General features: G+C 37.4%; 1 long non-coding RNA gene across 7 annotated transcripts in view; it reads right to left on the reverse strand.

Annotated features, from left to right (window-relative positions):
• The window catches only part of LOC143669743 (uncharacterized), a 135,630-nt gene that overhangs the window by 65,117 nt on the left and 45,369 nt on the right, over window positions 1–25,144 (reverse strand). Inside the window, exon 4 of one of the 7 annotated variants that reach the window (XR_013169034.1) lies at window positions 24,287–24,421. The exons of the other annotated variants lie outside the window; for them this stretch is intronic. This is a non-coding gene — a long non-coding RNA (uncharacterized LOC143669743). Of the gene's footprint in view, window positions 1–24,286; window positions 24,422–25,144 lie in introns of those variants that run through there. 7 annotated transcript variants of the gene reach the window in all.

Raw genomic sequence — 25,144 nt, forward strand, 5'->3', positions numbered from 1 at the left:
TAGCCAATGGGCTTGTATACAATGTCATAATTGATTTTTGAATAGTCAAGGGAAAATTGTGGTGATGAATCCACAACTCTGTGATTATACTGAGAGCCATTGCTTGTATACTTTGGATGGATTGTATGGTATGAGAATATATCTCAATAAAATTACTTTAAAAAATAGTTACTGTCCCCAGAGCATTGACCACTTTGGAAAAGTATTTATTTCTTTTTTTCTAGTTGGACTCAAAGCAACTGGACACAGCTGCAGTAATGCCTCCTGGGAGGTAGATCCTCCTGCAGGGCTGTTATGCCTCTCTAAGAAATTAGAAAGGAAACTTGACTCATTTCTGCCTGAACAAATGATCTTATCCAAATTCTCCTTAATTTGTTGTTGACACTCTAAGAAAGACATGGTATCACCCCAGGCAATATATTCTAAGGCAACTTTCCAGAATATTCAGGTATTCCAAGTACATCAGCCTGGGTTGCCAGTGAAGACAGCATTCTTTCAAAAATTTGGGAATGATAAGAGCTCACAAGTGCAGACACCACAGATATTTTTGAGCAAGGATTTGCCGGCCCCATCTTTCTCATCAGTTGAAATACTGAAACAGGAAATGGTTCAAGTTCCAAATTGATATCTGTTCCCATCAGCTGGTCTTGTCCTACGAACACTTAATTAACCTTTGAATTCAGTAAAAGAAAATGTTTCCCAAACTATAAATTCATTTAAAACATAAATGCACATGAATAAGCATGGCCAAATAATAAGCCTGTCACTGCCAATTGGGCTCATTAGCCCAAAGCACACAGAAGTCAGTGCTATGACACCAGGATTTTGAGAAGAGAAAGTGTGTGTGTGTGGTCCATCAGTGAGGAGACTGGAAGTAAAGCCTCAGATCAGTCTCCCCAAACAGAAAGGAGCCTGGGGTTTTACACTGCCTGGGGAAGGTGGGCTAAAAGGCATAGCTAAGTATGGGGTGAGAAAATGTGAGGGCTGAGATATTATTTTTGAAAAGGTATGGTTCTCCAGTTTGATTCATCTTGGGTCAACTTATTGTTCCACTGTTGAGGAATAGTTTTCTGTTGAAAATCACTGGGAACATATTTCAGTGAGTCGAGTATGCCGTTATCATTAATTACCATGTTTATTTCTGGGTGGTGATGGTTATACCTCAGTCAGGATTCACAGAACATAATATGGCAACAAACTAAACCATATTTCTTTGACATTAAATATTTTTGAATACAAGTTTAAAACATGTTTGGCAAGTTTGGAAATTCTATTGGCAATCTCAATAAAATGTCCTTAAGGTCTTCTCCTAAATTGTAGGCTTTATGAGTTAGGTTTGCTGCTTAACAAATCATGCCAGAACATAACTGCCTAAAACAACCAACCAAAACAAAAACATTTTTTCTTCCATGAATCTAAAATTTTCACAAGGCTTGAGGTGCACAATTTGTTTTTACACAAAGCGATGTGCTATGATGCTGCAGTTGAGGGTACGAGGATTCACTATCACGAGAACTCAATCACAAAACTGCCAAGTTAATGTTTAATGTCAGCTGGAAACTTAGCTGGGTCTTTGAGCTGATGGACTTAGTTCTTCATGGTTTCTCTCTATGGATGCTTGGGCTTCCTTCCGTCTTGGAGTTGGGCTCCAAGAGCAAACATCCCAAAAGAAGAAAGAGGAAGTTGCATCCTCTAGCCTAGGAAGTCACATAGTGTCACATTTTTTGTTATCACAAACCCACCAAGAGTCAAGAAGAGGGAGCACAGACCACATCCCTAAATAAGAAAACTGTGAAGGTAGCTTTCTTCAACAGCATGTGGGATAGGAGTGTCACTGTGGTCATTTTAGTAGAATACAATGTATCACATTAGCTCTCTCTTTTTTTCCACCTGAGTCAGATGGACTGTGGTGCCAGCAGACATCTGGGTACAATTGAAAATGTGGGCTCTGGTCACTGCTGAGAGAACTGGTGAGTGGCTCTCTCCCCAGGGCTTAGTGTGCATGTATAAATCAGAATTAGTAATGCCCAGAGAGAGTATTAGAAGATGACTTGGGGAAAGCGACTGATCACAGGTCTGTAAATCCCCTGGAGCAAGGTCCACAAAGTTATTTCATGAATGTGATTCTCATAATTTTAGCCACATACAAGATGAAAAAACAAAACAAAACTGGATGAGTGGGCTCAGGTTTACTTGTCCCTGAGGTTGAGAAAATAAAAGAAGACCTGAAAATCAGGAGTCTTCTTTAGTTGCCTGAACAGAGAACTTTTAGCTATTTCTGTACCACCAACCCATGGAGAGTATGAGTGTCTACTTTGCTTTCTGCTGCATGAAAGATGTTCTTATAGCTATGCCTGAGACCCCAATAAGCTGACAAAGAAAAAAAATCATATAAATCTCAGCAGGCAGAGAGAGATCACTCACGCTCCATGAATAGAGCTTCCAGAAAAGCTAGAAGACAAGCTACATGAAATAAACTAGAATACACAGACACACGTACATAAACATACACTGCATAAACATATGCACATGTATGTATATAAATGTATATACACATACACACACATATATATTTATCTATCAATGCATATGTTTATATGAACATGGAAAAATATGTTATGAAAGACAACTGTTCGAGAAGTCACCACTTCCTAGTGACCATCTCCCAGCCCAGCACAGCCTACCTGCCTCCTTTCCTTTGAGTACAGATATTTAGATAAGTTTCCATTTCACAGCCCTGGGAGAGACATTAAGTTTAATGGAATGCCCTGGCCTTATTTTGAACCCCAAATGCAGACCAAGGAGCCAGAGATGCTTCTCAGGGTGGGAAATCTGCACAAAGGGTGCTTGACACATGGGATTTGCAATGGCAGGACCCCTCCCCCTGTGGTGCACATAACGGCTCTCAGGCTTTACAGGTGTCCTATCCTCTCTGGCCTGAAGTGGGGCATGGGGAGATTCCACACCCCCACTGACCAGAGGAGTTGACATCCCCAAGGGTCTGGCCACAATGGAATTTCTTCCTCTGCTTTTTTTGGTCCTTGTGTGTTAATATAAATAATAAGGTGGCCATTTTCTAAAAAGTATCTGCTGTGCCTGAGCCTGTGTTCCCATTATGCTTCCTATAGCACCTTGTTCCGCAGAGGCTTGGGGTGGGAAAAAAGGTTGAAGTAAGTTGACAGAAGAGCTAAAGAAAGAAGAAAAAATATTGCACTTAAATGCAATATGATATCTCTATGGATAAGGCCAATTTTAAGAAATTAAAACAAACATATTAAAATTATTTAAGGAAACAAATATTAGACTCCAAGATAATATTACAAAGATAGACCTAAATCTGGCATTACTTGACAGTATCTTTAATAGATAGGCTACTACAATAAGTATTGAAAAAGGAAGTGCACAAATTGTTAAAGGTTCTCAACGATATGGCTAATCTTGGAACAAGTAAGAAAGCATTAAGCTCTACATTAGATAACAATGAGATGTAAAGTGAACACAATTGCAAAAAAAGTATTCCTGGTCATCCTTTGGCAGGTATGGTGTATGTTTAAATTTAAAGATGAATTACACATAATTTACTATACTGCAAAAAAATCTTCCTATTTTGTTGAACTTTTCTGTGATGAGTAGTGACTATCAATAATATACTACCTAGGGGATGAAAAATGATACATACACTAAATCTATCCCTTTAACGTAAAGGGGTATATTGAGAAAGGGAACAAGGTCAGCTTCTCAAAATTAAATCATGCTATGGAACAAATTTGAAAGACATGGAATATTTCTATTATTGATTAATGTGTAGCTGAAAACTATGTTTTAGAGGATTAGTGGAAACAAGAAACAAATGTGAATGAATTTAAGAGAAAATGAGAAGAGAGGTTTTTTGCAAAGGGGAGAAAAATAGGGTGGTAGCTGTTGGAAGAAATGGTGCCAAGTAGATTTTTGTTATTTTTTTGTTTTGTTTGTTGATTTTGCAAAAGGAAACTAAGTTTGCTTATGATAAGCAAGCAATACAAAATGTAAAATCAGTAACAGAGAGTGGAAAACGTATAGAACAATATACTTTAACAGAAAGAGGATGGGATCTAGACCATAAGTAATGGTTGGCTTAGTGTAAGAACTTTGGGATTTCATTAAAATTACAGTTAGGAAGGCAAAGAATGTGGATGCAGATTTTGGTAGGTGGGTAGAAATGGTGGTGGGAGTGTAGAGAGGTTCTTCCCTAATGTTTCCATCACTTCAGCAAACAGGCAATCAAGGACATCCCTTGTGACCAGGGAGACAGAAGGAGATTTAGAGGTTGGGAGAGAGAAGAAGTAAAAGAGTAATCTACAGAAGAGGAGAGTGAATGGGCAAGAAAAATATGCTGGACAGCCAAAAAAACCACTTGAGATTTGTCAACATGAGAGAGGCCAAGCCGATGTACCCATGCAGGTGGAATGGTAGACAGTTGGGTTTAATAAAGACAAACAAACAAACAAAATGATGTCGTATGCAGGTGAATTTAAACAATAAGAGAAAAGCAGAAGAGCCAAAAGGATGCATAAAATAAGGACAAGAGAGAGGATTTAAAATAAGTGAGGAGCAGTGAAAACATAGGAATCTTTGACGCTTCTATGGAGAAGAAGGATTGTTGGAGCCTGAGTTCTAGAGGAGGTGATTTCAAATGATAGGAGGTAGTGGTCAGACAACAGGACGCACAAAATTGAGACAATGAAGAATTTGCAAGTATTGCAAAGACAAGGTCTGTGTGGCTTGTTTAGGGTGGATGAAGAATAAGAAAATAAGAAGAGGACTCAAGGAAGTGAGAAGCTCAGGTATTGGAAGGATCATATATATGCATACCAAAACCACAAGGAACTAAGACAAGGTTACTTATAAAGATAGAGACAATGAACTAGGAATTGAAGTCCTCCAAAAATAAGGTGAAAGACACAAGTATTGGGAAATAACAGCAATAAAGTTTCATAGTTGATAATATAAAGAGTTGATAAGAATTTTAAGGCTGGGAATTGGGGGGAAGTGGGAGAGAGAATGATCTCAAATTCATAAAGAGGAGCAAGAAAGAACACTGTCCTATATCTAGAGCTGTGGTTCAAGTTCATTGTAGGAGGAGAGTGGGAGGACGTCACCACCTGGGAAGACTGTGAAGAAACATTAACCTTCCCGGGAGCGCCCAGGTTATCTGAATGATGGAGATGAGGTAATATTGAGAGAAAAAGATAGATTTCACAGATGGTGGGCCACACGTTTTAGAAGACATCGTAGAAAGAATGGAGGAATGGGGAAGAAAGGCCAAAGTGATGAGCATAAGAAAGGAAAGATTAGATCTTTTTTTTTTTTTTTAGATTAGAATACAGGAATGGGGTGTAATGAAAGTCTTAGCATCCTGTGCTGATCTAGATACTCAGGATGAGAGGGTATAATGTAATCAGTCCCAGTGTATTTGAAGCAAATAATAATGACAAACCTGAGAATATTGGAAGGCAGGAAGTGTGTATGTCTGGGACTCATATGCAACTCATGCTGGTGGAAGCCAAGAAGCAAGTAAAGTGGATTTGGGGCAGAAAGAAAACAGCAAGTACTGCAAGGTCTAGGACCCTTGATGTTTTAGTTTGCTAGCTGCTGGAATGCAAGATACCAGAAACAGAATGGCTTTTAAGAGGGAAATTCATTAAGTTGCAAGTCCACAGTTCTAAGGCCGTGAAAATATCCCAACTAACACAAGGCTATAGAAATGTCCAATCTAAGGCAGCCTGGGAAAGACACCTTGGTTTAAGAAGGCCAGTGATGTTCAGGGTTTCTATCTCAACTGGAAAGGCACATGGCTTCTTGTTTCATAAAGCTCCCCTAGGGTGTTTTCCTTCTTCATCTCCAAAAGCCTCTGGCTGCATGAACTCTGTTGCTGTTTCCAAAATGGTTCTCTCTTAAAGGGCTCCAGTAAGCAACCCCACCTTGAATGGATGGAGACACACATCCATGGAAATGATTTAATTAAAAGTTACCTCCCTAATTGGGTGGGGCACATCTCCCTGGGAACAATAAAATAACTCCCAGGAAACAATATTGAAGGAGGATTAAAGGACGTGGCTTTTCTGGGGTCCACCAGAGATTCAAACCAGAACACTTGACATGTTCAAGATAAAACAAGAATGCTAGGAAGGATGGATATAAGTAAGAAAAGCTCAAAAAAGTGACTGAAGTCTAAATGATGTGGAAACCAGGATGCCCTAGAATGACTTGGATTTAATTCAGAATGAGATGAAGTACCTTTGGGGAGTTGAGCAGAGGAAAAATTTTATCTTACTTCTACTTCGAAAGACTAATGTAAGATTTGTATACAGAGATCAGTTAGATAAATATCCAAGTATGCAAAGAGAATAGCTTAGGAAAGGGTATAAGTGGTGAAGGTATTGAGAATTATAAGATTTAACATATATTTTGAAATGAGAGTCAAATAGATTTACTGTTGGAATGGATATGCACTTGAGGGACCAAAAGAGTCAGAAAATTTAAGATCTTTGGGCTTAGCAACCGGTAACTGAATTTCTATTTATTGAGATGGGAAAAAACAGGTGGAGAAGTTTTTTTCTCTGTGGGGAGCAGTCAGGTTTCTGTATTCATATTGTAATTTAGATGTCTGTTAGATAAGCAGAGGTAGGATTGAATGGGAAGGTGAGTTTTCATGAGTCTGGAGTTCAAGGAATAGTCAGAATTTGTGATTTAAATTAAATTAATATTTTATTTCTTCCTTTAACATTTTTCTTTAAAATAACAAAGCTATATGACCAGTGTAACTTAATTAAATTCCCAACTTTTTTCTTTTTATTAAAGATATGAATAACACATTTTTCAACTGTCTCCCAGTTGCTTTCAACTTCATATTTGATAGAAATTTTACCTTTTCGTTTATATCTATTAATTTTTCTTTCATAGTTTCTCTATCTCTGAACATCTGCAGTTTTCCCTTGGGAAAACTGTCCCATTTCATTTTCCCACATCAAACTTCTGAATTTTAAACCTTTACTGTGCTATCTTATTGTACTGCCCTCTCATATCACTCTGAAGTTAAAATTTATATCCATGTTAATTACTTGATCTGTTGTTTTCTACACTAAGCTTCTTTTTATTTTTTATTTTGTTTGTTGAGTTGGATCTCTCACTTCTATTGGATTGCCTTTTTTAAAAGTTTTGCTGATTCTCGGTTTGCTCTCATATTTTTAGTTAAAAGTTTCCATTGGCCTGCTTTATGAATACAATTGCAACTTACTATACCATGCCTAGGGTGATGGTGAGGAGAGATGGAATATAGTACCGAAAATGTATGCCTGTGACTGGCCTTCTGAGTGATACTTTTCTTTGAGCCTAGTGTCTCCTGCACGGGGTTCTTTGTCTTCTGTCCAGTGGGCTCACACTCTGCTCATTTCTTCTGCAAATGCTTCTATTGCTTATTGTTTGGTATAAAGAGGTGAGGGGTTAGCGAGCTGATTTAGCTTGGCTGTTCCTCCAAACAGTCATTCCAGGGCTTTTTCCTTGTCTCCAAATTTGTGAGATATTAGCTCAGAGCAGCTTTCACAGCAAATAGGGCTACTCCAAAAGAAGGGAACTCATCCAGAGTTTAGCACCAATCTTCTTAATATGTGCTGGCTATTCTTCCGAGCATTTTTTTATGGAATAAACATTTCCTACCCACATGAGCTCTATGAAATACATCATATTATTATCCTCAGTTTGCAGATGAGGATAATATTAAAGGGAGTTAAGTAATTTTACCAAGGTCATGGTATAAAGGAGTTGAGCAGGGCTCAAATCCCAAACATCCTAGCTTTAGGGCCCATACAATAATCTACCATGTTTTATTGCTGAGGCTCAATAAGCGAATGTTTTCTTTTTCTTTTCTAATCTGAATGTTATTCATTTGCCGCTTTGGGTCTTCCATCTGAGAATGAATCCTCTTTTCCCCAACTATCTTATCCTAATGACGTTCTAGGTTGTTTGGGCTCTTGGGAATTTTTAGAGAAGAATCATGGTTAAAATATATCTACGATTACCATCTGCTTTCATCATTTAAAGTCTAGATGCAACACTGAAGCATTTAAAACCTTCAACACTGCTCATTATAGCTGTTTTCATTGTTATTTTTTGTTTGAATATGAAAATATTCCAGAGCAAATCCGAATTCCCTTAAATTATATAGAATGTTGTATTTGTGTCGACATTGTGTGTTTTTCCTGTGGAACTAGTCCATAGATTTCACTAGATTTTAAAAATGACTGTACACTCAAAAAAAGTTGTGTGGGATAAAACATGCCCCTACATATACATATCTCATTACACTTTTATTTCCTAAACAAAATTATGAGAATAAACAATGCATATAGGCCTACCTAAGTAAATGAAAAGTAAATATTTCCGATTGAGTTAACACTTAAGAAATACACCATTGGAAATGGTGACAAAAAGAGATCAGAGAAGGCACAAAAATACTAAAGCATAAATCTTTTTTTATGCAAATACATAGGAGTACGAAAAAAAATTCTCATTTCTCATGAAATAGAGCATTATTTACAAACTACATAAAACACACACAACAGCTCTAACAGTAGTAAATATGCATTATTAGTCTAAATCAAACCATAACTAATGAAACTCTGGGAAGGATTTCGTTTATACTGAGGCTAGGTGTCTTGCAAATGAAAAGCTATTTAAGTGCTAAAATCAATCGACTATATAATAGCATGTTTTCTGATGGGAATAATGCACAAAAGATGCCTGGAAGTTGTTTTTTACAATGGCTAAATGAGATTCCACCTCTGGTTATTATCAACCCATACACTTATTATTATAAACCACTTCAGTTTTATTTTATTATATTGATTTGCCTTAGCACCCAAGACAGTTTATACTCCTACAAAATTCAGAAAACATTGATTTACTTAAATTATTCAATGCTTTACTGTATGGCTATTATGTCATTTAACATTTTAGTTAAATCAATACAACTTTTTTTAATTGCATGTAACATACCTAATGTATTTAGCTGGAATCATTAATTTGCACTATGTTGATGACATTTTCATATATCAAGTAGTTTAAAACAATAAAGTAGCATATGTGGGGAAAAAGTACTAGGATATGAAGTAAGTAATTTAAACTGGTTGGAATATACAACATTGAAGAATATTAACTTTATAGTAATTCTATTTCTCAAACAGCTGAAAAGTATTCTGCTCTCTTCTTTGGGCATTATAAATGTATTTTTCTCTTTTGTACACTAGACAATTATAATACATGGGATGTTAAATAAGCTCAGTGTAGTGTTTTCTAATTTGAGAAATCTGTTGTAGAAAATTTTGACTAAAAGGTAAAGGAACCATTGTAAATGTGAGGAAATACATCTTTCAGAAGATAATTTACTATGATTGCATATGAGAAGAGATTGGGAAATTTACTTCTTGAAAAGATGTAAATGAAGTTATACAGCAACAACATGATTAAAAATGCTACATCAATTTGCTAATATTGTCTTCTTTTTGATCATTCTGAAAAGAGTTATTGTGAATATGGGGTTCATTCTCCCACCTAGAAAATAGGCCTCAGCTGGGCAGCGATTTATGCTTGTTTTAATAATTTTTCTATATATATGACATGCAAAATATTTATGATATAAAATGGGTGCTCAGTATATATTTGTTGAATGGCTAAGCAATAAAAATAATCATTTTTCTTCTCTCTTTGATATAATTAGGCTACCGGAACAAGCTATTTCATGTCTCTATATTTTTGTTTCCTGCTACATTACATAATACTGAATGAACAAAACAGATGCAACGTAAATAAAAAAAGTCAAGTTTAGCTGGACACAGTGACTGAATTATATTGAAGCTGAATTTGGATCCAGAATAACTACTGTCAACGTATTGCCTATACATTATGGAATAAAAGGAAATATAGTAGAACTCTATGAAGAGAATAACAGTCACACAAAGCTATGACAACCAGAAGGCAGCAAGGGAACACCATCACTATTTTGGAGAATTACTTTGCATAAACATATGAATTATTGTGTTCCATTCGACTTTTTTTTTTATCAATTCTGTCTGATGCTATCAAGAATTAGAAAATTTTACGCGCGGCCCCCCGGACCAATTGAGAGAATTGGATTGGAAATCCCCAGGCTGCGGAGAACGGTGACGGGTGGGGGAGGCCCCTTCCAAACCTGTGACTCCCCGGGAACGTGCACTCTCCCGGGCGGGCCGCTTACGCTGGCGCCCTCCCGCCACGCTTGTCGCCCCGGGCCAACTAGGAAATTCGGATGGGCGCTTTCCCGGGCTGCTGTGGCCAGCAACCCTCCCTGCGTTCGGACCCCGGGCCGGCTCGCACTCTTCCAAGCCGCTTCGGCTAGCGAACCTCCCGGAAGGAGAGAGTTTTCCAAAGTTAAAGGTCCCACAGCACCTTTTACTGGTGGGACCCGCAGACAAACGTGTGCCACAAGCGCCACCTACTGGGCAGGTTAAGAAAAACAGAACCCAGAGATTTCACAGAAAAATCTTCCAAACTTTTGGATCCAATACCCAGGGAAATCTGTCCAAATGCGCAGACACCAACAGAAGATAACGGATCACACTCAAATAATTGAAAACATGGCCCAGTCAAAGGAACAAACCAATAGTTCAAATGAGATACAGGAGCTGAGACAACTAATGCTGAATATACGAACAGAAATGGAAAACCTCTTCAAAATCGAAATCGATAAATTGAGGGAGGACATGAAGAAGGCATGGGCTGAACATAAAGAAGAAATAGAAAAACTGAAAAAACAAATCACAGAACTTATGGAAGTGAAGGACAAAGTAGAAAAGATAGAAAAAACAATGGATACCTACAATGATAGATTCAAAGAGACAGAAGATAGAATTAGTGATTTGGAGGATGGAACATCTGAATTCCAAAAACAAACAGAAACTATCGGGAAAAGAATGGAAAAATTTGAACAGGGTATCAGGGAACTCAAGGACAATATGAACCGCACAAATATACGTGTTGTGGGTGTCCCAGAAGGAGAAGAGAAGGGAAAAGGAGGAGAAAAACTAATGGAAGAAATTTTCACTGAAAATTTCCCAACTCTTATGAAAGACCTAAAACTACAGATCCAAGAAGTTCAGCGCACCCCAAGAGATTAGACCCAAATAGGCGTTCTCCAAGACACTTACTAGTTAGAACGTCAGAGGTCAAAGAGAAAGAGAGGATCTTGAAAGCAGCAAGAGAAAAACAATCCATCACATACAAGGGAAACCCAATAAGACTATGTGTAGATTTCTCAGCAGAAACCATGGAGGCTAGAAGACAGTGGGATGATATATTTAAATTACTAAAAGAGAAAAACTGCCAACCAATACTCCTATATCCAGCAAAATTGTCCTTCAAAAATGAGGGAGAAATTAAAACATTCTCAGACAAAAAGTCACTGAGAGAATTTGTGACCAAGAGACCAGCTCTGCAAGAAATACTAAAGGGAGCACTAGAGTCAGAACCGAAAAGACAGAAGAGAGAGGTATGGAGAAGAGTGTAGAAAGAGGGAAAGTCAGATATGATATATATAATACAAAATGCAAAATGGTAGAGGAAAATATTATCCAAACAGTAATAACACTAAATGTTAGTGGAATGAATTCCCTAATCAAAAAACATAGAATGGCAGAATGGATTAAAAAACAGGATCCTTCTATATGCTGTCTACAGGAAACACACCTTAGACCCAAAGATAAACATAGGTTGAAAGTGAAAGGTTGGGAAAAGATATTTCATGCAAACAACAACCAGAAAAGAGCAGGAGTGGCTATACTAATATCCAACAAGTTAGACTTCAAATGTAAAACAGTTAAAAGAGACAAAGAAGGACACTATATACTAATAAAAGGAACAATTAAACAAGAAGACATAACAATCATAAATATTTACGCACCGAACCAGAATGCCCCAAAATACGTGAGGAATACACTGCAAACACTGAAAAGGGAAATAGACACAAATACCATAATAGTTGGAGACTTCAATTTCCCACTCTCATCAATGGACAGAACATCTAGACAGAGGATCAATAAAGAAATAGAGAATCTGAATATTACTATAAAGGAGCTAGACTTAACAGACATTTATAGGACATTACATCCCACAACAGCAGGATACACCTTTTTCTCAAGTGCTCATGGATCATTCTCAAAGATAGACCATATGCTGGGTCACAAAGCAAGTCTTAACAAATTTAAAAAGATTGAAATCATACACAACACTTTCTCAGATCATAAAGGAATGAAGTTGGAAATCAATAATAGGCGGAATGCCAGAAAATTCACAAATACGTGGAGGCTCAACAACACACTCTTAAACAACGAGTGGGTCAAAGAAGAAATTGCAAGAGAAATTAGTAAATACCTCGAGGCAAATGAAAATGAAAACACAACATATCAAAACTGATGGGATGCAGCAAAGGCAGTGCTAAGAGGGAAATTTATTGCCCTAAATGCCTATATCAGAAAAGAAGAAAAGGCAAAAATGCAGGAATTAACTGTTCACTTGGAAGAACTGGAGAAAGAACAGCAAACTAATCCCAAAGCAAGCAAAAGGAAAGAAATAACAAAGATTAGAGCACAAATAAATGAAATTGAAAACATGAAAACAATAGAGAAAATCAATAAGACCAGAAGTTGGTTCTATGAGAAAATCAATAAGATTGATGGGCCCTTGTCAAGATTGAGAAAAAGAAGAAGAGAGAGGATGCAAATAAATAAGATCAGAAATGAAAGAGGAGACATAACTACTGACCTCACAGAAATAAAGGAGGTAATAACAGGATACTATGAACAACTTTACGCTAATAAATACAACAATTTAGATGAAATGGACGGGTTCCTGGAAAGACATGAACAACCAACTTTGACGCAAGAAGACATAGATGACCTCAACAAACCAATCACAAGTAAAGAAATTGAATTAGTCATTCAAAAGCTTCCTAAAAAGAAAAGTCCAGGACCAGATGGCTTCACATGTGAATTCTACCAAACTTTCCAGAAAGAATTAGTACCAATTCTCCTAAAACTCTTCAAAAAAATCGAATTGGAGGGAAAACTACCTAATTCATTCTATGAAGCCAACATCACCCTCATACCAAAACCAGGCAAAGATATTACAAAAAAAGAAAACTACAGACCAATCTCTCTAATGAATATAGATGCAAAAATCCTTAATAAAATTCTAGCAAATCGTATCCAACAACACATTAAAAGAATTATACATCATGACCAAGTAGGATTCATCCCAGGTATGCAAGGATGGTTCAACATAAGAAAATCAATTAATGTAATACACCATATCAACAAATCAAAGCAGAAAAATCACATGATCATCTCAATTGATGCAGAGAAGGCATTTGACAAGATTCAACATCCTTTCCTGTTGAAAACACTTCAAAAGATAGGAATACAAGGGAACTTCCTTAAAATGATAGAGGGAATATATGAAAAACCCACAGCTAATATCATCCTCAATGGGGAAAAATTGAAAACTTTCCCCCTAAGATCAGGAACAAGACAAGGATGTCCACTATCACCACTATTATTCAACATTGTGTTGGAGGTTCTAGCCAGAGCAATTAGACAAGAAAAAGAAATACAAGGCATCAAAATTGGAAAGGAAGAAGTAAAACTATCACTGTTTGCAGACGATATGATACTATACGTCGAAAACCCGGAAAAATCCACAACAAAACTACTAGAGTAATAAATGAGTACAGCAAAGTAGCAGGTTACAAGATCAACATTCAAAAATCTGTAGCATTTCTATACACTAGTAATGAACAAGCTGAGGGGGAAATCAAGAAATGAATCCCATTTACAATTGCAACTAAAAGAATAAAATACCTAGGAATAAATTTAACTAAAGAGACAAAAAACCTATACAAAGAAAACTACAAAAAACTGTTAAAAGAAATCACAGAAGACCTAAATAGATGGAAGGGCATACCGTGTTCATGGATTGGAAGACTAAATATAGTTAAGATGTCAATCCTACCTAAATTGATTTACAGATTCAATGCAATACCAATTAAAATCCCAACAACTTATTTTTCAGAAATAGAAAAACCAATAAGCAAATTTATCTGGAAGGGCAGGGTGCCCCGAATTGCTAAAAACATCTTGAGGAAAAAAAACGAAGCTGGAGGTCTCGCGCTGCCTGACTTTAAGGCATATTATGAAGCCACAGTGGTCAAAACAGCATGGTATTGGCATAAAGATAGATATATCGACCAATGGAATCAAATAGAGTGCTCAGATATAGACCCTCTCATCTATGGACATTTGATCTTTGATAAGGCAGTCAAGCCAACTCACCTGGGACAGAGCAGTCTCTTCAATAAATGGTGCCTAGAGAACTGGATATCCATATGCAAAAGAATGAAAGAAGACCCATCTCTCACACCCTATACAAAAGTTAACTAAAATGGATCAAAGATCTAAACATTAGGTCTAAGACCATAAAACAGTTAGAGGAAAATGTTGGGAGATATCTTATGGATCTTACAACTGGAGGCGGTTTTATGGACCTTAAACCTAAAGCAGGAACACTGAAGAAGGAAATAAATAAATGGGAGCTCCTCAAAATTAAACACTTTTGTGCATCAAAGAACTTCATCAAGAAAGTAGAAAGACAGCCTACACAATGGGAGACAATATTTGGAAATGATATATCAGATAAAGGTCTAGTATCCAGAATTTATAAAGAGATTGTTCATCTCAACAACAAAAAGACAGCCAACCCAATTACAAAATGGGAAAAAGACTTGAACAGACACCTATCAGAAGAGGAAATACAAATGGCTAAAAAGCACATGAAGAGATGCTCAATGTCCCTGGCCATTAGAGAAATGCAAATCAAAACCACAATGAGATATCATTTCACACCCACCAGAATGGCCATTATCAACAAAACAGAAAATGACAAGTGCTGGAGAGGATGCGGAGAAAGAGGCACACTTATCCACTGTTGGTGGGAATGTCAAATGGTGCAACCACTGTGGAAGGCAGTTTGGCGGTTCCTCAAAAAGCTGAATATAGAATTGCCATACGACCCAGCAATACCATTGCTGGGTATCTACTCAAAGGACTTAAGGGCAAAGACACAAACGGACATTTGCACACCAATGTTTATAGCAGCATTATTTGCAATTGCAAAGAGATGGAAACAGCCGAAATCTCCATCAACAGAAGAGTGGCTAAACAAACTGTGGTATATACATACGATGGAATACTATGCAGCTTTAAGACAGGATAAACTTATGAAGCATGTAATAACATGGATGGATCTAGAGAACATTATGCTGAGTGAGTCTAGCCAAAAACTAAAGGACAAATACTGTATGGTCCCACTGATGTGAACAGACATTCGAGAATAAATTTGGAATATGTCCTTGGTAACAGAGTCCAGCAGGAGGTAGAAACAGGGTAAGATAATAGGCAATTGGAGTTGAAGGGATACAGACGGTGTAACAGGACTAGATACAAAAACTCAAAAATGGACAGCACAATAATACCTAATTGTAAAGTAATCATGTTAAAACACTGAATGAAGCTGCATCTGAGCTATAGGTTTTTGTTTTGTTTTGTTTTGTTTTGTTTTGATTTTACTATTATTATTTTTATTTTTTTCTCTATATTAACATTCTATATCTTTTTTGGTTATGTTGCTAGTTCTTCTAAACCGATGCAAATGTACTAAGAAATGATGATCATGCATCTATGTGACGATGTTAAGAATTACTGATTGCATATGTAGAATGGTATGATTTCTAAATGTTGGGTTAATTTCTTTTTTTCCGTTAATTAAAAAAAAAAAGAGAAGGGGTAATTGGAGCTGAAGGGATACAGACTGTACAACGGGACTGGATATAAAAACTCAGAAATGAACAGCACAATACTACCCAATTGTAATGCAATTATGTTAAAACACTGAATGAAGCTGCATGTGAGGTATAGGGTTTTTTTTCTTTCTATTATTGTTTTAATTCTTCTTCTGTTGTCTTTTTATTTCTTTTTCTAAATAGATGCAAATGTACTAAGAAATGATGAATATGCAACTATGTGATGTTATTAAGAATTACTGATTGTACATGTAGAATGGAATGATTTCTAATTGTTTTGTTAATTCTTTTTTTAATTAATAAAAAAAAAAGAATTAGAAAATTTTTACTATTACCTAGTTTAGATACAGAAATATTGTACCTGCAATGGATTTAAGTTTGATGTATGAGTGTGTTGTTTTAAATAACATAATTATTCTTCACTGATATATAAACCACTATATATGAGGTATCTATGATGAACCAGAAACAGTTTCAGGAAATTTTTTGCAGCTGAAGATCTTTAAATCTGGTAGGGAAACTAAACAATTCAGTAAGAACCTCTTTTCACAAAACCATGTGAAAGGGATAGGTCACAGAAAAAATGTGGTATGGGAGTAAGGCTGCACCAGTTTTCAAAATCTTATGTTAATGAAGAAACACTTTTCTCTCAATCTGTTGTGAAGCAATATTTTTGAAAAATCTAACAGATAAAGGTGAAATTCCAGAAAAAATAAATAAATTTAAAACATATGAAATGTAACAATGTAGCAAATTGTAAAATTCATAAAATTTTACACAAAAGTGCACTAAAATAAAACAAACAGAAAAGTTTACATGTCAAGAGAATTACTATTGCACGTTTTACATTGTGTCATCACACATCATAAGTAAATGAAAATTAATGAATTAAATAAAAATTCCCACAGAACATCTTAAGTATGTTTTAAACACATCTACCCATATTTGAAATTTTTTTATTTGGTAAATGTGCTTTCTAACTGCTTAATTTATCAAATCTAGCCTGGATCATGATGTCATCAATTCCAGGAGCTAATGTGGGTGTTTTGGTTTGCAAGTTGCTGGAATGAGATACACCAGAACTGAAATGGCTTTTAAAAAAGGGAATTTAATATGTTACAAGTTTACAGCTCTTAGCCTATAAAAATGTCCAAGCTAAGGAATCCAAGGAAAGATACCTTAAGTCAGGGAAGGTCAACGATCAGGACCACTTCTGTCAGCTGGGTAGTCACGTCACCAGCATCTGCTGGTATCTTAAATCCTGAGCTCCATTGCTTTCAGCCTCTGTTCCGGTGGCCTCTGGGGCTGGTTTTCATCTCTTGGGCTGGTTTTCAACTCTTGGCTTCCCGTGGCTCTCTCCAGGTTCTGGCTTGCTTAACATCTCATAGCAACATCTGCTGGGCCCCAAGCATTTCCAAACATCCGTGTCTCTGTTCTCCACTGTCTGCATTTATGTCAGCTCTGCTCTGAAGTTTCTGTCAGCTCTGAGGCTCTGCTGTTTCTGACTCTCTGCAAAATGTTTCCTCTTTTCAAGGATTCCAGTAAACTAATCAAAACCCACCTAGAAGGATGGAGTCACATCTCCATCTAATCAAAGTGTCACATCCACGATTGATCATGTCACACCTCCATGGAGATATTTGAATCAAATTTTCTGACCCACAGTATTGCATTAGAGTTAAAAGGAACAACTGCCCCTACAAGATTGAGACAGGAGTAAAACATTGCTCTCTGGGTGTGGGGCCTGAGAAATTGTTTATTATAAACAGCCTGCTAACATGGCTGTCATGAGTACATCCGGGTCTGAAGTTCCAGGGAAATATGCTGCAGCATAAATTACGTACCAATGATGAAACATATGTGTATCCAATCATAGATCCCATGAATGATGTTACCTGTTGGTAAAGTGCCACTTTTGTGTAATTTAGCCTATGAAGGGACTATTGCCCTGTAAGCATCAGAGCAGAACAGAGGGAATGATTAAAGATGACCACTCTACCAGCAGCTCCTCATGTTTTCTAGCACTTTGCCACAGGACCAGAGCAACCGCTGCATGAAAGGAGACCTGACAATCGGCCTTGTTAGCAGGATGAACGGTGAGTGGCCCCTCTGCCCTGGAGGAAGCTGGGCCAGATGGGATGTGGTCCTCCACAAGTTTGTGGCATCTCATAGTGGCTGGTTGCTACTGGGGTCTCCTCCTGAGTCTTGGGATCATGTGAATTCCACCTCACAGGAGACTGCCAAGGCTTTCAGGGACTTTGACGCTGGTATCCAGGTTTCCCAGCATGGTGTAGTTCGGAAAGTGTCTTGGTTTTTCTCGACTGTTTTGTGAGAGCAACGTAGGGAGGATTTAGCAGCACAAGCACAGCTCCAGAGACTGCAAGAGAAGCAAGATGAACTGAAAGGAAGAGGAAGTGGCAGTTTGGGGGACACCTGAAGCAGAGGGAGTTGGGAGTGAGTTGGCATCTTCATAAGGCAGCTGCTCTCCCGTTGTTTCATGCCCTCCCCACTGTAAAACAGTAGGTTCAGTGTGACCAGCCCTTGGCTCCATGGGGTGGCCTAGTAGGCCCCCCTCAGGTCTGCGGACAGATGGCATACATGGTATATACCCCAGAGGAACTCCGAAATCTTACCCAACCGGTAGAGTAGAAGCCTGGTGAAATACTCCCGGCATGGCTGTGGTGCCTGTGAGGTGATGGGACTGACAGCCTGGAACTCTGAGAAAACGAAATGGCACAGTTAGGGAAAGTAAAGGTGTGCAAACAGGAGAAGGAAATGCACCAGTCAAGCAAGGGGTAGAGCTGCCATCTGAATAAAAGCTGCCCTGTGAGTGGAAAAGGGCTGGCAAAGCTGGGGGTCCACCAAGGTATCGAGGTTGCAAATGTAGGTGATTTAATAACCACAGGGGTGAATCCAGAGACAATTGATCAACAGCCTGATGAAGTGTTACTGGCTTTGTGGAGACATTTGTCCCAGGAATGATGATTCACTAAGCTAAAAGGGAAAAAGCAGACTGAACCCTCATGTGGCATTTTCCACTCACGTGGCTGGGATGATGTGGACTTGATTGACTGATGCACTGTCCGAAAAGCCTGGTGGGTGCGAGAACAGAGGAACTGAAAGCTTGTGGCCAGGACCAGTTTGCAAATGGACATTTGTGGTACTGCCACAGAGCAACTGCAAGTGATAGAGGCAACCCCACCTCCACAAGATGGCAGGGGGTTTGGGGTCCAGAATTGGGCCAAAGACCTGGCCAGGATTGGACAAAGGTCTACCCAAGATTGGGCCAAAGGTGTGGCCAGGATTGAGTCAAAGTTGTAGATATGCAATGCACACAGCATGCCCCATGTAGACTGCAAGCTGCAGAAATGATTCAAAAGTAAATGGCCTCCTAAAAGAGAAGCTCTGGCTTTTAGCCCTGGGGGAGCCAACATTGAAGGAGTAGGCTACCTTGATTGGATACTGATGTTCACTTATTAAATGACCAGCTTCAGTGTACAAGCTACTTCCCTATAGGCTTGGTAAAAAGGGGATAAGACTTGCCCTTGCACATACAAATGGAAGGAAATGATGTGTTGAAAAAACCCAGTGGTGGGAAAGAGAGTTACTATAGCCAGCCCTCCGCATGTTGTACAACCAGGAATCTCAGATGAATGGATATAGCCGTGGAAAATACCAACAAAAGTCCCTTCCTGAGCAGTATGGTTTTTGCCCTGGGGAGATGGTGTCATCAAAGGTTTGCAGGTGCAAACTTGGGTTAAGGGGTGGAGAGCTCCTGTACATGTGTCCCTTCCTGAGAACAGAGAAGGTTCTTTTCTTTGAGGAACTTATGCCTTGCATCCTGATTATGCTGGCATGGGCCAAAGGGCTCCCATGGCAGCTCACTTCATTCTTATTGTGGCTTATGAGCCCAAGACTGTCTGTGGGATAAAACATCCCCCTAAAATGCAGGTCATTTAAAGGATGGAGTTTGGGGCCTAAAAAATTGCTTATTATAAAAGGCTTGCTAAGATGGCCACCATAAGTGCATCCAGGACTGAAGTTCTAGGGGAGCATGATGGAGCATAACTTTTGCAAACAATGATGTAACATAGATGTATCCCATCGATGATGTCACCTATTGGTAAAGTTCCACCTTTATGTTATTTAGCATATAAGGGACTACTGCTCTGTAAGCATCAGAGCAGAGCTGAGCAGAGGGAATGATTGAAGATGATCACTCTACTAGCAGCTCCTTGTGCTTTCTTTCAACTTGCTACCAGACCAGAGTGACTGTTCCTTGAACCAGGACCTGACACTGGGGTACATAATATCTTCAAATCAGCACAGCATGTCTAAATCAATTCTTTTAGTGTTTTAAAATCACTCAAGATGGAGTCTCAGAGATGCGTGTTGACAAGAGTGGAAAAGAGATTATAAAGCAAGTTCAACAAGTTCAATATATTAATTTTTAATTTGTTTCCAAATGAACAAATTATTGCTATAGTTTTGAAATACGTACATCCAAAACATTATACTCTGAAGATGCTGTATTTCAATGATCTCTTTTGATAAAATAAATTAATTCAGATCTATGAATCTTCTATGCATGAATATATTTTAATGGGAAATAAAAATTAAAATATAATATCAAATTTATAGGGGATTGGTGATAATTTTCAACTATGTGCATTATCATGACCTAGTTTACTAATTGTTGGAACATAAGTCACTGTAAATTATGGGTCATGTCATAACAATCCTTAGAAATTATTTTTCCAAACCTCTAAATTTCTTTTTGTTCCCTTCAATCTCATTTGACACGGAGACGTGTTTTATTCTCTCTCTTAATTTTCATGATTAAGATAATTAAAAATACCATATGTATGAGGCATATCATCAAATTTATCCAATTCACATCTTTAAAGATGTTGGATCAAACTGGTTTCTCATCTTGTAGGAAAGGAGTTTGTTCTATAGTTCAGCCATTATCAAGTAAACTTTTATCCTTGAAAAACATCATACTTTATCATGATAGAGCTTCTGTTTGCAATCAGTTATATTATTGCTTAATAGAGCATGTCATGGTTAGGTTCATGTGTGAACTTGGCCAAGTGGTGGTACCTGTTTTTCTGGTTGGGCAAATGTTGACCTGTCTGTTGCTATGAGGACATTTCATAGAATTAAACCATGATCACATCAGCTGCATCCACAGCTGATTCGATTTGTAATCAGCCAAGGGGCGTGTCTTCTGTAATGAGTGATGCTTAATCTAATCACTGGAATCCTTTTAAGGATTCAGAAGAGACAGGCTGTCTCCCTGCTTCGACCAGCCAGCCAGTCCTGTGGAGTTTGTCCAGATCCACCATAGGAATAGTCGGCTTCACAGACTGCCCTGCGGATTTTGGACTCTGCATTCCCAAATTCATGTGAGATACTTTTATAAATTTTGTATTTGTGAGTGTTTCTTGTTGATTCTGTTTCTCTAGAGAACCCTAACTGATACAGAGCATAATTCAAATTTGGTATGTGAGATGTAATATATTTATAATTTTAATATATCACTAAACAGTTCTTTAGCTTATATGGCTTTTGTTTTATAGCAAACTTCTCAATAAGAAAGTGGTTTGTTGATTTACATTCTGATCCAACAGGCTTAATTTGGTGGAAGCTTCTGCCTTAAAACACATTCCTAAAAATGCCTTAAATTCCAATTCACATCTAATCCCTTAAAGTTTTATATACTTTAGAGCTAGTTATGTTTTTTTGGCAATGACTCTAAAAAATATTCCTTATTTCTTATTGCCATTGATGAAATAATATCTATACTGGATGATCCCATAACAATATCTTGCATTTGTCAAGTTATAATAAAATTAATCTGATCATTTTGTCTTTTCAATGTGTTGGTCTTTTACGACATTAACCAATTCCTGTCAAAATTGAGTGTGGTGTCATTGGAAAGTGTAATGTGAGCTTCTTTCTTAACAACAGATTTACCTCACATTTCTATGAACATCTTTGATGCTGTTTTTCATTAATATCATGGCAAATGTATATGCTCTATATTGGTTTGTCTTGGGGAAGCAAAATGCTACTTAATAGAAGACCCAAAAGCACAAATGTTTATATGTAAATTATTATACATTAGCTTCTGTCAACTTTTTCATTCAGTAGTCTTTCAAATAATTATTTTGCCTTGAATTTATGTTTTTAATATTTTGCTGTAAATGCTGCTTGGGCTCTAATTGTTTCATTGCTTCATTAGACAGTAAATCTCTACAAATAGCACACTGGAATTCATACTTCAACAGCAGCTTTGAATTCAAATTGAACTCAATACTCAAAGGGAATATGGACAATTTTTTTACCCTTCTTCTTCAGAATTCTTTCCATCATTATTATTTGATGTAGTACTACCGTCATATTGAGAAAAGTTATGTCTTCTCTTCAGAAAAACAAATTCTAGTGAAATTCCACCATCTCTTAATTGGGGTTAAAATATATATTTAATTGTCCTAATTTAGTTAATAATATTAACTGATTAATTTTTAAAGATTTGATTAAAAATAAACAATTTAAAAATAGTATTTATTGAAAAGCAAAATGATTTAAGAGAATAACACCCATTCTTTTAATTCTATCCTAGCATTATATCAGAAAGTGTGAAACTCCAGCTTAGTAGTTTGCTAAACCTGCTAGAATGCAACACACCAGAGATGGAAATGGCTTTCAATAAGAGTATTTATTTAGTTAAAAATTTATAATTCTTCAGAAGAAAGGCAGCTTTCATCTGACGTTCTGTTACATGGGAAGGCACGGGGCGATGTCTGCTCACCTTCTCTCCTATCTTTTGAGTTCCAACAGTTTTCTCTGAGGTGATTCCTTTCTGTATCTCCAAATGTCTTGGCACAAGTGCTGAGATGAGGTATGTTGAGCTGCTTGGGCTGTGCTCTGTTGTGCTCTCTTCTAACCACTCTCTTTTAAGCCTCCAGGTAATTAAAGTAAAGATCACTCGTTGCGGAAGGCACTCCCCTTAGCTGACTGTAGATGCAATCTGCCATAGATGAATTTCATGTACTAATAATTCAAGTCCTCAGCGACAGAACTAGGCACCTCATCTGGCCAAGTTGACATCTGAACCTAACTACCATGCCAGCGAAATTTGTTTATTTTGATGGATTTGAATAGGGCTATGGTTCTCATTCTGAGGGGGAAAATACAAACATAAAGTTTTCAAAGATATCTATTCAAAATGTTGTCTTCACGACTTAAGATGGGTGTCCTAGCTAGAGACATATTCTACAGGCAATATTTGAACATTAAGCTCAATCTAAGTTGTTGAAATATATGAACACTAGAATTATCATTGTAACTTTTTGCAATATTAGCTCCTTACAATTTATGCAACATTAGCTCCTTACAATTTATGCAACATAAAAGCAATTTCATTCCTCCATTCATTCAGTCAAGTTATTCCCACTTCACATCTTTCGTTTATGCCTGTACCCAGGTTTCACACAATCTACCCCTATTCCTACTCCTTCCCAGGGTAATAGCCACTTATATTTTATATATTAGTTTGCACAATTTGTAAGTGAGGCATAATCAAAATTTAGTAAACCCCATTTTCTCTCAAAGCACCAGATCACATATTTACTGCAATTTTTCCAATGTCAAATTATGTACCCATTGTGTGATTTTTTTTTTTTTTCCGCACGGGCAGGCACCGGGAATTGAACCTGGGTCTCCGGCATGGTGGGCGAGAACTCTGCCTGAGGAGCCACCATGGCCCGCCCCATTGTGTGTTATTTATAGTCTCCAATACAGTCAGGGACTATGTCTCATTCAACATTATATATCCAGTTTTTAACAAGCGCAGTGGGCGCATAAGAGGTCTTTAAAGATTACTTGTTGAATGAATAGCTTGATAGCATTATCTATGTTTTCATGGATTAAAATATAACTAAATGTTTTTTGTACTCTCCATTGATTCCATTCTACTCAGTCTCTCACTTGGATTATTTAAATAGCTTAATTACTGGTATTTGCTTGTAGTTGACCCATTAGAATCAATTTCATTTACAAGAATCAAAGTGGTCCTTTTAAAAAGGAAGTCCAATTAAATCACTCCTCTGAAAACTTTCCATTGCGTGTAATCAAAATGAAATGATTAACAAGATTTACAAGGCCATCCATAAATAGACCAGCGCCTCATTCTCAGAAATCAGTGGCTGTCACGTTCTTACTAGCTCACTATATGGCATGCACATAGGTTTTCTACAGCAAGTCAAGGTTATTTCTGCAATAGGGCCAGCACTGGTTAATGTGAAGGCTGAACTTCCAGAATTCAGAGTATAAAATAACTCAGTGGCTTATACCAGACAGAAATTCATTTCTCTCCCATGTAACAGATTGAAGAAGGCCAAAGCTCCTCCCATCTTGCTGCTTTGACAGCTTCTAGGGTTTGGTCCTGGTTTGCATAGCTTAAGATGAGCACCATATGTGCATTCTTACCCTCTGGAAGAAGAAAACAGAAAATCAGTGAAAAATAACTCTCTTTTTAAGGGATAAACAATAAATTATACTTATCCCATCGGTTGCTCAATTCACAGGAACATGCCTAGTGGTCTAGGAATGTAGTCTGTGGCAGGGTAGACATGAGTCCAGCCTAATCTTAGAGTAGGAGGTTTAGTTTTTATGAAAAGAAAAAAAAGGACAAAAAAATGGAAAGTAGGAGAAAATAGCTGGCTCTGTTACAGGGATTTCCATTCGCTGTTTTCTTTGTCCGCAATGCTTGGTCCCTAGATCTTAAACACTGGTTCCTACTTGTCATTCAGGTTTTAAGTCAAATTTCATCCCCTCAGACATGCTTACTCTAATGACTGAATGCATGTGGCTTCCACCATTACCCTCTATCCCATTATCTCATCTTTGTTTCATAGCATTAATCTTTACATGAAGATACCTTGTCGATTAGTTTCCTTTTTCCTATACTATGTCTGGAGGTCCGGCTCTCTTTTGCATCCCACCAAAATGAATGCAAGGAACACTCATAAAAGCAGGACTTGTGCCTATGCAATGCTTCTTAGAGCTATAAAAATGGTATATAGAATTTTTTTTTAAGTATGGAATGAGTAGATACTGTGATTCTGAAACAATTTTGTATCCTGATATGAAGAAAATAGTCTATTTTATCTTTCTCTTCCATTGTTCTGTTGGCATGAGTCATAGAAGAACATC

Source organism: Tamandua tetradactyla, chromosome 26 (genome assembly GCF_023851605.1).
Source record: "Tamandua tetradactyla isolate mTamTet1 chromosome 26, mTamTet1.pri, whole genome shotgun sequence".
Classification (NCBI taxonomy): domain Eukaryota; kingdom Metazoa; phylum Chordata; class Mammalia; order Pilosa; family Myrmecophagidae; genus Tamandua; species Tamandua tetradactyla.